Below are 13,814 nucleotides of genomic sequence, written 5' to 3'. Positions count from 1 at the left end.
CCTCAGACACTTACTAGCTGTGTGACCCAGGGCAAGTGACTTCACCCTGTTTGCCTCAGTCAAACGACCTGGAGAAGAAGATGGCAAACCATTCTAGTATCTCTGCCAAGAAGACCCCACACGCGGTCACAAAGGGTCAGGCATGACTGAACAATAACAACAATAGAGATCATTCCTGTAGCACCTACCTCGTCAGGTTGGGTGAGATAGTGTATTTAAGGTCCATTGTAAACATTGGAACAGTGTGTAACTACCAGTCATCAGGTCTTTGCTCACATCAGTCTTCCCACTGTCCTCTCTGCTGAGCTAAATCCCAGTGATCCTTCAGGACCTCCGAGAAGTTGAGCCAATCTCTTCCCCATCTGGGGCCTTCGTCTCACTGCGGGCAGAACCACAGAGATTGGGAGAGCTGGACCTCCGTGGTCCCTCCTAGTATTAAGAGTCTCCATCCTAAGGCCCCTCCCAGCCATCACATTTTGTGTTCTCGAATCCCCCACTCTGATGTTCAGTACTCCGGAGCCCCTTCTCGTTCCAACATTCTGTGATTCTTAGGAGCTGTGTCTGTGTGTTGACCTAGAAAAGCCTTGTTCACATTTCCAAGAAGAATTCAGCTGTATAAGAAAGGAAGGAACTATATTCAAACCTGGTCAGTCATTCCCTGGGCTGATCAAAGAGTTAACTTTCCCCCTGTGGAAGTTCATAGGAATAGAATTTAGAGCTCATCCGTCCCAAGGCTTCTTAACCCGGTTTGTGTCCTGGACCCCTTGCACAGACTGCTGAGGCCTAGACATCTTCTGAAGATGAGATTTCTAAAGGTATAAAATGAAATACATACATATATATATATATATATATATATATATAATTAGGAAAGAAACCAATTATTTTGAAATGCAGTTATCACAATATTGAGATAAAACTATATACAGACCCTAGGTTAAGAACACCTGTTCTAGTATAACATCCTTATTTTAAAAGTGGGGAAACTGAGAACCAGAGAGAGGTGACTGACCAAAGGTCACACATAGAGGTAATAAGTTAGAATTCAAACATAAATTCTACTACAAATATATAAAGCATTGCGCTAGGCACAGGGAATGTAAATTTAAAAAATTTAACAGTTCCTGCCCTTAAGGGGCTTACGTTCTGATGGTGGGAAAACATAACGTAAATATAATAAAAATATATAAAAAATAAATACTAAGTTATTTATGGGGTTGGAGGAGCCCATGAGAATATTCTGTTGTGTGTGTTGCTATTGAGCCCTTAAGAATAACTTAGTTCTGGCACAGAAATGGACAGAGAGGTGGAAGAAAGGTTAGAGACTGATTTAGCCCAATGGTTTTGGTTTTTTAAAAAATCTCCATGGCACCCTTGATATATATTCTTCTAAGTAGCTACGCTTGGACTTTTCCTGAAAGTCCCTCCAGATCATAGACTTTAAAACTAGAAAATACCTCAGAAATCATCAGGTCTACTCCCTTGTTCTACAGATGGAAAACAAGAGATAGGTTAAGTGACTTGCCCAGGGTCTTATATCAATTAAGTATCTAAGGCAGGATATGAACCCTGGCCTTCCTCACTACTTCAAGCCTCATATTTTATACACTATACCACCTCGCTGTCTTGGATACTAGGCAAAAAGGGGCTTGCTACTTAGCCTGAGATCTAAAAGAGTAAAGAGAGAGAAAATAGAAATGGGAGTTAAAATAATAGTGAATGTTTATTTACATCATATATTTATAATATATATTTATATAGAGCTTTATGGTTTGCAAAGCAATTAACAAATATTATTTCATTTGATCCTTACAACAACCCTGTGAGGTGCTTCTTAGTATCACCATTTTGCAGATGAAGAAATTGAGGCAGACAGTTGTTAAGTGATTTGCCAAGGGTTACACAGCTAGCAAGTGTCTGAGGCTAGATTTGAACTCAGATCTCCCTGACTCCAGATCCCTGCTCTAATCACTACCATAATTAGAATCACAGTCTCCTTGAATAAGAAGGGGACTTAGCGATTATATCTTCCAATCTCTTCAGTTTACAGAATAAGAAACTGTCATTCCATACTTTGAAAATACTCTCTCCTTACCTCTACCTTTTGCAGTCCCTGGTGCCCTTTAAGGCTTAGCTAAAAGATGCTACCCCCTACATGAGGCCCATTCTAATCTCTTTGTTTGGTACTCTCTCCACCCCAGATATGACTTAGGATTTACTTTGTTTATATTTCATATTTACATTTCCGTATATATTTTTCCTATTAGAGTATAATCCCCTTGAGGGCAGGCACAGTTACATTTTTGTCTATGTCCCCTGCCCCTAGCCCAGTGCCTTCTTTGCACATTGCAGGCACTTAGGAAATGGTATTGATTGATTGCCCAATGTCAGATTGGGCAGCTATGATAGCTCTTGTCCCAGCTTGGCCTGTAAACTTGTTATTGCTTTTTTGTGGGGGTTTTTTGCATTTATTTTTCTCCATCTGGTGGCTTTGAGCAATTCTCACATGTGCTCCCCATGAGGAGAAAAGTGGGGTCAGAGACCCTTTTGTCCCTAGGGTTAGAAAATCCAGCAAGTAGGGTTATGATCCTCTGTTTGGTACCCCTTGGAGTTGGGATGCTACTCTCCTGGTCTGGGCAGGGGGCAGTTGTTTCCTCAGGGAGGGGAGAACTCTGGAGACCATTGGCCCAGTTGGCACTGATGCATCCTTCTGGGCTCATGCTGTTCCAGGAGGAGCTGGCATCTCTGTGGGCAGGCACAGTGTCCACAGGCCCCAGCTCCTCTGGAACACCAGTGTCATTTAAAAACAAAACAAAACCAAAACAACAACAAAAACCGCCATCCCACTCCTAGACCTTGCATTTGCTCACTATTCAGGAGCCTCAGAGGGAAGGTGAGGGGGTGGGGGACATGGGGGTGGGTCTGGGGAGGGAGGCACCCACCCCCATCCTCCAGTCGCTGACCCTTGCCCCTCCTGGCCAGTTGGGAGGGCAAGCCTGTTGTTTACCCAGATTACATTTCTGCCAGCTGCCCCTGACACACGGCTGTTACCATGGCAACCTTTCAGCATGTCAACACGGGCTTGTGTGAAGGGGCTGCCGCCTCTCAGTTCCCTTTATCTCTCCACTGAGAATTGAAATGGCTTCCTGGGAGGCTCGGGGCACAAGCCTGTGAGAATATCCAAAGACAAGCTTCTCCCCTGCCCCTCCCCAAGACCCCTACTCCCACCAGGGGTGGCCTCCTGACTCCCACACTTGCAATGATGGCTGTGGGTTTTCCCCTAGGGAAGAGGAAAGGATGAGGTTTCCTAAGGGGATGGTTAGTTAGGGAAGAGGATGCTGCAGAGGGAGGAGGGTATGACTCCAGAACACTTAGAGGCGCAGCAGGAATGTGACAAAATCACCTGGGGTGTCGACACTGTCTCCTCTTCCAAAGCCACTCCTAGGACTCTACGTCCCTCCGGGCACCCATCCCCCAAAGGCTCTGGGGAGAAAGGGGTCAAGGCTTAGCCACTGGACCACTGGACAGCTCCTGTTTGCAAGGCACTTAGAGCCCCTCTCCCAGGCTGCCACACCCCTGATCGAACCCTTCCACTGATATTCTGTTGTGTGCAGGATAAAGCCCCTTAGGAATCATCAGTCCCACCCCCTTAGGTTTACAGAAGAGGAAACTGAGTCACTCACCCAGGGTGAGATAGATAGTAATCAGCAGAGCTGGGATTCAAGCTCAGGTCCCATGACATGGTGGTGTCCAAGCTCTGCAGTCAGATATTGAAGACCCTCTGCCCACAATCTGATCCCAACCCACCTTTCGGACCTTATCTCCCAATCCTTCCCTTAACCAGAGCTCATATGATGTCATAGACTTGGACCTGGCTTTGAATGCCACCTCAGATACTCATCAACTGTGTCACCCCAGGCAATTAACTAACTTCTCTCAACCTGCTTCCTTGTCCATAAAATGGAAATGATGAGCCCTGTAGGGGCAACCCCACAAGGTTGCTTCCAGGATCAACTGGCATCATGTGTAGTAAACACTTTGAAAACTTGAAAGTGACCCATGAATTCCAGTTCTATTATTATTATTAATCATGTCAACATAATATAAAATTAATATATTATTATACCTTCTTAATGTGATTAAGATAAACTGTTGCTATGATTGTTAATTATTATTAATGTAATTATTCTCCTTAACATATTCTATGCTCCAGCCAAGACTGGACTAGGCCTTTGTTTGCTTAGTTCCCTCCACCCAGAATGTCCTCCCTCTTCTCATGTCAGTCTAACAGGAGGATTACCATTACCACAAGTAAGTTAGTGGAAGAATCAGGGTCAGAACCCCAGACTGTTAGAGCAGGGAGGAGCTCTGGAAATCATTGGGTCCAGCCTGTTTATTTAAAAAGAGGAATTTTCAATTGGTAATCATTATTTTAAAAGCAGTTGACTAGCATAAACACTGGCGGGGGCGGGGGGGGGACCCATAAACACAGAACATCGATGGGGGAAAAAACAGGAAAGAATTTTTGCATTTTTGATGGACACTACTGGGGCAAGGGAGCAAGAGATTTCCCATAAGCCCAGTCAAGATTAATGTTTTCTAATCTCTTTCCATCTTTGCCAGTTTGATGGGCATAAAGTATATGGTCATAGAGGTGGAGTTAGAGACCTCAGAAGCTCCCTAGGCCAACCTTCTCATTGGAGGGAAACTGGAACCCAGGAAGGTAGAGGTGACTTACTGGAGACCACCCAGGTAATAAGTGTCAGAGGCAGGATTCTGATAGATGGCCATTGACTCCAGAGCCTGTCCTTCTGCAGTACTTTACGAATTGTCATGGTAGGAGAAGCCCATTCTGGCTTCATTCTACCTTCCTTGGATCACTAAGCCCAGTCCCAGGGAGCTGTTGAAGATTAAGGAAAAGGGAGTGGAATCTGAGGGAAAAAATTCCAAGCCTAGAATCCCACAAGTCTTTCATTTGGAAGCAGCACTGAATTTGGAATCAGGGAGAACTGGGTTCAGATCCTGGCTACCTGTGCGACTTTGAATAAGTCCCTTCCTGTCTCTCAGCCTCCATTTCCTCTCGCTTAAAAAGACAGGAAGGGACTGGATGTTTTCTAAGGCCTATGATCCAATTACCACCTCCTCCCCTCCTCCCAGAGTGTTTCTCCAGGCCCTCCAATGAAGACCTGACACCATTGACTTGGCACCATCAAGCCCCACATGCTGAACAGATGCCTGGAAATACCCTGGATGCAAACCCTACTCTTCAAGAGTATGTTATTTTTGAGACCCGATGATGACAAATTATTTTTTTGAACGCTTTTAATTTTTTCTTCTCCTGGGAAAGTGTCAGAAGCAATCTGCTTTTCTCTGTCTCCCTGAGTCCTTCCCCCCTCTCCCCCCGTCTTGTTAGCCATTCTGCTTTGAACACATTTCCTTTTTATCATGGAGCGGCACTCAATGGCAAAGGGTGATTCTCAGATAGATTGTCAGGGAGGGGATCAGGGTAGAGTTTGCATCACTCCTGACAGCTAATTAGTGTTGTCTCCCTGCACGGGGGCTCATTTCATATGGTATAGATCATCATTCGACTTAAATCGTACGATGGTCCTTTAAAGAAAGGCGCACACAGCCTTGTCAGCCACAGACTTTGAGTTGGTGACTTGGAGCCACACGGGTTTCCACTTTGATTGCCTATCTGGGAGATGCCCTCCCCGCTCCCCCTTCTTCTCTCCCCCCTTCACCTCCAGCTCCTTGGATCCAAATCCTTCTCATCCTTCAAGATTGAGCTCAAAGGCCCCTTCCCTAAAGGCTTCTCTGGTCCCCCCAGCTGGAAGTGATCTCCCTCTCCTCTGAAATAAGCCAAAGCAGCTTAGAGAGACAGTTTGAAGTCAGGCTCAGAGTCAGGAGACCTGGGTTTGTCTCTCAGCACAGATGACACATTGACTGTGTGATCATGGGCAAGTCACTTAAAGGCATACTCTCTGTTTCACCTGTGGAATAGACATGATAACATTCACACTCCCTACCGTGCAGTGTTGTTGGATGGAAACCTTAAGGGGCTATAGAAGCCTTGGATTGTTGTAGGTTAGTATAGGGGAAAGAGCACTGGGTTCAAACTCCTTACAACAATCTTGAGAGAGAGATACGATTATTACCCGCATTTTACAGATGTGGAAACCGAGGCAGACAGTGGTTAAGTGACTTGCCCAGGGTTGTGTCAGTGGCAAGTTTTCCTGACTCCAGACCCCGTGTTCTTTCCACTGTATCATCTATCTGGTACATACATTGCTATTATGTCTGCCCTTTCGACTTCATCTGTTGCGATGCAGGTCTGAACCTTCAAATGAATGGGCAGAAACATCAAGACGTGAACCATAAGTGTGTGGAGGGAGGAGGAAGGTAAAACGAAGGGAGAAATAAAACACCAAGAAGCAGCAAGTGAGAACAGCCTCTATTTTGAAATCTGAACTTAGAGGGATTAATTGGATGTTTGTAAGCATCTAACTCAGGGGAGCTCTTTTGAAGTTTTTTGCTCTTTCTTAGATGACTGGCCCCTGCCTACTTAAAAAAGTCTGCTTTTTATGGCCTTGGAGAAAGGCCATAGACAGCCATCTAGCCTTTGCATTGAGCCCTCTTGGAATGGGGAGCATGTCACTTTGAGGTCGCATGAAAACCCTTTGACAGTGACTAAGGAAAGAGCCTTGGGACATAGAGGAAGAGATTGAAAGGCATGGGCCATTTAAGACCCCTGAACCTGGCCTTAGTCTACCTCTGGGCTTTACAAACCTCCTGGGTGTGTCATATTTCCCCATTAGATTGTAATCCTCACATGGGCAGGATTAAACTTCCTATCTCCCTAAATTTTGTATCTGTTCCTAACATTCAGCACAGGATTCTCTTCAGAAGAGATTACCAGTGGGGTGGGAGCTTTGGGGACAAGGGAGAGGAACATTTATTTTTGTACAGACCTAAGATTTCATTGGTGTAGGGAACTCCCAGTGAGGAGACTTCCTCTGAACAACTTCTGATCTTAGAAAGTTACCTGCGGGCACTGAATGAGTAAGGTAAAGGTAATGCCCCCAATGTCATATATCAAGTGAATGTCAGGGACAGGTTTTCCTGTCTCTGAGACCCGTTCTCTATCTACTACCTCCCAGACATCAGACAAGCTGCCTGGAGGCCCACAACACTTTCCAGTGTGGCCCAAACCAGATTAAAATGTAATGAGAATGTTTTTGTTGTTGTTATATAGTTTTTTTTTTCAATTGTGCCTGACTCTTCATGTCCCCATCCGAGATTTTTTCTTAGCAAAGATATTAGAGTGCTTTGCCATTTCCTTCTCCAGCTCTTTTGACAAGTGAGGAAACTGAGGCAAACAGTGTTTAAGTGACTTGACCAAGGTCATACAACTAGTAAATATCTGAGACCACATTTGAACTTGGGTCTTTCTGATTCTAGACGCAGCAGCCACTTAGCTGCCAAGTACTTAACAAAAATAAAAATACAATAGAGCATAGATAATGTTAATTTGTGATTTTCTAAGTCAATATGAGACCAGCAAGGATCCTTTTGTACAGTTTAGTGTCACAATTTCTAATAATAATAACTAATATTTATATGGTGCTTACAATGTGCCTGACACTGTGCTAAGTGATTTATAATTATTACCTTACTTGTTTCTCACAATAATCCTGGGAGGTAAGTGCTATTATTATCTCTCCATTTTACAGATAAGGAAACTGAGACAAACAGAGGTTAGGTGACTTGCCAAGGGTCATACAGCTAGTAGGTGTCTGAAGCTGGATTTGAACTCAGGTCTTCCTGACTCCAGACCCAGTTACCACTAACTGTTTCTATTTGAGCTTGATACCTCTGCACCACATTCCACCACACTGTGAAGTTTTATCACCATTCCACTACCATTTTCATGCTTAATCAGTGCTTTTCCCCTTGCCTTTTTTGTCTCTCTCAAACTTTGCTGGCAAGGCAGCATGTGGCCAGGGCACTCAGAGGTCCCGGGATACTGACAGCAGTGCTGCTGTGTGCTTCCCTTTAGGACTGAAGGTGTCCTCCGGGTAGTACATCAGGTGAGTTGTTTTCTCCAGTGAGCTGGCATGTCAGAGAGCAGCTGCTCCACCGGGCATCTCCACTGGTATTGCCCACCACTGCCATCTGCTGCTCACTTCAGCTGTTTTTCAGCCTTTTAGGTTCTGTCAGCAATTTTAGCTCATAGCCAGAGGAGCTATTTCAGCTCATCGTAATGGAGACCCCAGTCAGCTGTACCCAGTCAGGATAGCCAGAGAAGCCATTAGCCACTTGCCTGTCTCTTGAACTGACTCTGCTTCCATCTCACTTGCCAATCCCTAACTCTGGTCTGCTTTCTCACTTGGAGTTAGATTATTCATTTCAATTCCATTCTACTACTGTCTTGTACATAAAGAACTTTGCAAAGCTTTAAAGCTCTCTATAAATGTCAGTTATTATTATTATGCAAATATCACCCTCACAGCAAGACTGAAAGAGTCTAGGTAGAGCTGATGATCTTTGTTATATTTCCTTGTTAGTAAGATGGTTGCTGCCTTGCCTACATTTTCTTCCTTCCTTCCTTCCTTCTCTCTCTCTCTCTCTCTCTCTCTCTCTCTCTCTCTCTCTCTCTCTCTCTCTCTCTCTCTCTCTCTCTCTCTCTCTCTTTCTTTCTTTCTTCCTTCCTTTCTTTCTTTCTTTCACCAAACATATTTAAGCACTTTCTCTGTTCCAAGCATCATACTAGGTAAAAGAAAAAAAAAATTACACTTAGATAAAAACAAATTCTTACTCATTGAACTCATCTTTTGGTAAGAGAAGAAGGCACATACACAGGTAATTTTAATATTCAGTATTATGTAAGAGTAGTAGTGAGGGGGCATCCAGGTGGCACAGTGAGTAAGAGTGCCGGCCCTGGCGTCAGGAGACCCGGGATCGGTTCCACCCTCAGATACTTGGCACCCACACAAAATAACTGGCCGTGTAACCTTGAGCAAGTTACTTAACCCCAATTGCTTTAAAAAAAAAAAAAGAGTAGTAGTGAGGTCTAAAATGCTACGTTAGGGCTAAGGGAGAAATGAAAAGAAGGGGATACTGTATCAGTGAAGGCTTCCCATAGGATGGAGGTGTCAAATGGATGGCCTTACCCCATACTGCTGGCAACATTCTCCAGTGCTCAGATTAAAATGTAGTTGGGAAATATTTAACAAAATAACCAAAAAGTCAGTGAAACATAGATAACATTACATTTTAAAACTAAGTAAATATGCAGCCTGCATACTTCTGTCTGGATTATTGGCCCCTTTCTAATTGAGTTTAGCAACACTGCTCTGGGAGGTGGCATTTAAACTTAGCTTTAATGAATAAGTAGGGATTCAGCTGAGAAAGAAGAGGGGCTAGGGCATCCAGACATAGGGAGCAGTGTGAACAAAGGCAGAAGATCACAGTGTGTGTTCCAGGAGGCAGAGGGTAGACCAGTTTGATTGAAGTCTACATCTCATGAAGGGTAGCACTGTAAGGATTCCATCTGTGGAGTGTGCAGTTGACCTGAGCCCTCTTTTCCTTACCCATTTTGTCTCTGGAGATTTAATATAATAACCTGTTACAATAATTTGCTCATTTTTAGCCTGGAGGAAAAAGGGTCCCTCTGATTCACACAATCTCCTCTGATACTTTATGGAGTTTATATTCGGCAAAAAGTTAGGAGCATAATCACAATAACTCATAGCCCCCAGTTAGGAAAATTCTCAACATTCAGCAAAGGTTTGTGTCTCTGCCTTAATTTAAATTTATGTTTAGCATTAGCTAACCTCTGGCCTCCACGGGTTAAAGCAAAGGGGAAGGGAGGGAAGGAGATAAGCATTTATATAGTGTCTACTGTGTGTAAGGTACTGTGCTAAGTGCTTTTTTACAAATATTATCTCATTTGATCTTACAACAACCCTTCGAGGTAGGTGCTGTTATTATCCCCATTTGAGGAAACTGAGGCAGGCAACAATTAAGAGACTTGCCAAGGGTCACACAGCTAGTGAGTTTCAGAATCCAGATTTGACCTCAGGTCTTCCTAACTCCAGGCTTGGCGCTCTAACCACTGTACCACCTAATTGCCCGGCCAATTTAATTTACTGAAAATGTTTAGGTAAATGAGTAAAAAGAATATGAGAAAATATCTATTACTCAATAGGCATTGGGAGAAGAATTTTGAGGAAGAACAGACCTTTTTTTGAACTTTCCTCAGATCTTGAAGAGGTAACTACATCTGGTTGCTTCCACGCAACGCTTTCTCTCTGAGTAGGGGCTGTGTTGCTAATATCCTTTGTTTTAGCTGAAGCCCTGGGCAGGACTGGGGAGACTGATACCCCTTGCCCTCCTTCCTCTCCATTTCTTTCACAGACTATCTTTGCCACTTTTAGAATTCCTAAGTATGTCACATAAATAGCTCTCAGTGCTGAGAGGGAATTTTTGTCCCTCTGAACTACAATCCCAGGATGATAGGCAGTTCTCATACTCCTCTTTAGAAAGGAAAAGTCTTCAAAGAAGGATGGCAGCTGATCGAGGAGGGCCTTGAATGCTGGGCAGATGAGGTGGCATTTTGCTGGCATGGTTTCCCCAGCCTGGACTAGCCCCATGACTATCTAGGTCTAAATGAGGAAAATGGATTTGTGTGCTAGGAGCCTTCTGTTTCATTCTCATTGAGTCTGTTACTTGTTTCTTCCTTGGGTGTGCCTGACATGGCAGGTTTGCCCTGAAATGTGTCCATTGACAGATATGTCAAACCTTTGCGTGACTAATTAGAACCCTTTATGTTCCTGGCTGCTTTCCACACGTTTGAGCTCAACCTCAGCCGAGAGTGCAGGCTATAGAATATAGACACCTAAAACGTTCCATCATCAGCTCCTTAAATATCTCACTCTTCTGTAAACTGACCCTCCCTTCCCTGGCCGAGCTGGCATTTAGACACACAGAGGAATGACACGTTGGCAGGGGTTCTTTTCTGATAGGGCTCCTGTTGGCTTTGAGACTCCCTGGATGCTTGGAGGAGGGTTTGAAATATACTCACACACACAGACATATAGAAAAAGAGAGACATCCATTCCAATTTACAAGTGTGTATTCATGCATACCTGGCCTGATGGACAGAACTCTCTGCACACAAAGGCTCATTTAGCGTTGGATAGTATCCACAATCTGCCTATCACCCCAACTTCATCTCCTCCAATGTTCACATTTCATAACGTAGCAACACTAAACTGCAGTCAGTCAACAAGAATTTATTAAGTTCCTACTATGTGCCTGTCACCATACTAAGTGCTCAAGTTACAGAGAAAAGCAAAAAGACAGTTCCTACCCTCAGGGAGCTCACAGTCTAATGGGAGAGGCAACATGCAAACAAGATATATGCTGAATCAATTGGATTTAATGAGCAGAGGGAAAGCAAGGGCGTTAAGGGGGTTTGGGAAAGACTTCCTGGGATTTAGCTGAGCTGTGAAGTTGATCTTTGCGCAGCTCGCCTAGGCTGGGAATGTGCTACCCTTCCTCAGCTGGGCATTCCTTCCCCTCCTCCAAGAAGCCTGCCTCTGTGGGCCTGTCACAGGAGGTTTTCCCCCTTTGAACTCTTCTGTGCTGTTTATCCGGATACTCTGGGATTTGAAGTTCATAGAATCAGTTTTAGTGACCTCAGTGACCGTCACAGCCAAACCCCTCATTTTATTTAAATGGGGAAACTGAGGCCCTCAGAGGTTAAATGGCTTGCTCTTGGTCCCACAGTTGGCTTCAAACTCAGGTCTTGCTGACCCCAAGCCCAGTACCCTACCTACCATGCTACCTAGTTATCGGTGATAATGTCCTGTCCTTCTTCTTGTCTCCTCCCAGTCTGTAAGTTTCAAGAGAGAGAATTAGAAGGTCAAACAGCATGTTACAGTGTCACATGTTATGTGTTATAGAATAACTACTTAGCCTGGGGTTCATGGACTTGATTTTTAAAAAAATATTTTGACAACTCTATTTCATTACTTTGGTAATCATATGCATTTTATTTTTATTAATTTTAAAGCATTATTTTATGTAATATTTTAAAATTATTAAATTTTTATTAATTAAATTTAATAAATTTAAAAACATTATTCTGAGAAGAATGTAAGCTTCTCTAGACTTCCAGAGGAGTCCATGACCCAAAACAGTTTAAGATCCCTTGGCATAGTGGATAAGGCATTGTCTTGGAGTTAGGAAGACCGGCATTCCTATCCCACCTCTGACACTTATTGGCTATGCAGCCTGGGAAGTCAAATAACCCCTCTGTGCCTTGGTTCCTCATTTCCAAAATGTGGGATGTGAATGGCCTGGAAGGTGCCTTTCAGCTCAGGATTGTTGACTAGATGGCTTCTAAAGGTCTTCTCTGAGTCCAACTGCTGTCATCCAGACTAGGTTCCTTCCAAGCTATAGTGTCTTGATTTTTCACAGTTTAGCCCATTTCCCCTTGACCCACCTTCCCTCAAAAATGAGGAGCAAATTAGGGATGAATGAGGTTTTGATGGTTTCCCATCTCCCTTCTGACGTTGCCTTTTATCCACCCCCTTAATGACCTAGCTAGGCTTGCCTTTCCAGCCTCCATATGCTAGTAGACCTCCTCTGGTCTAAAGATTCCACCCCTCTTTGGAGCTGTGACTCACACTACATTCTTGTCCCCTGCCCAGTGCAGTAGGCATGGAGGCATGTTTGGTATTGTCTTTGGTGGCTTCCTGCCGACACTATGTTTACCTCTACTTCTTTTTCCAGGAAACAAAGCCCTTGACTATGTGTGTATGTGTGTACATGTGTAGGTATGTGTGTGTGTGTATATGTGATTGTGTGTATTGAGGGAATTGTGGGAATTGAGTGAACCATACTGACTCCATCTTGTGTCTCAATTCTGGATCTAGCTCAGTTCCTTTTCTAATCAGTTACTGGTCTAATCCGATTTCTGTCTGTGAGAAAACTTTATTCAGTTATGGGAATTGTGAGAAAACTTTATTGCATTGTTTGAACCTGGCCCTGCATGACTGGGAAACTGGACCCCCTTTGCTTGTTGCTTAGAGACCCTTAACTGAGGACCTAGGTTACAGTGGCCAGAAACTCAGACATATCTGAAGATTAATGCAAGAAATTTTCTCACAATTACACATCCCAAGCAACCCACATGAATTACCTGAAAACTGGCCCCGTACTGGGCAATCAGGACTGAATGTAGACACTGGAAGGAGTGGGATGTCTCTTATTTTGATTTCAGGGAATTGCATCTGTTCACTCCCTCTCTCCCAACTCAGAAAGTCCCTAGTCTTTCCTCCCATTGAAAATCAGATTACCTAGTTTTATATCCTGCTAATTGTTTTATTTTAATTATTTGGTCTTACTTGACTGTTTTTACTACTTAAAAATTTGTCTCTCTCTCTATTCAGGTCTTTGGACCAACTGGAGAGTCCATTGACCTGTTTATTATGCCTGCTTTGCTAATAAATTGTATACCTCATATTGTGTTTTCTCAGTTATTATTAATTATCCACCACAGTATGTGGGTACTTTTATATGTGTATAGGTATGAGTGTGCATGTGTGTATATATATATATATATATATATTTGTGTGCATTGCATATGTGTTGTGTGTTTATATGTGTATGGCTGTATTGTGTGTGGGTATGTATGTGTGTATTGTGTAGATATGTGTGTAGATGTATATATGTATATGTGTAGGTATTCATATATGTGAATATATGTAGATGTGTATGTATATAAATGTGTATATATGTGTGTG

This window comes from Petaurus breviceps, unplaced genomic scaffold (genome assembly GCF_028583685.1).
Source record: "Petaurus breviceps papuanus isolate PSGF00001 unplaced genomic scaffold, PetGlider_PUasm1.0 176, whole genome shotgun sequence".
Lineage (NCBI taxonomy): Eukaryota > Metazoa > Chordata > Mammalia > Diprotodontia > Petauridae > Petaurus > Petaurus breviceps.
This window is presented reverse-complemented; position numbering follows the sequence as displayed.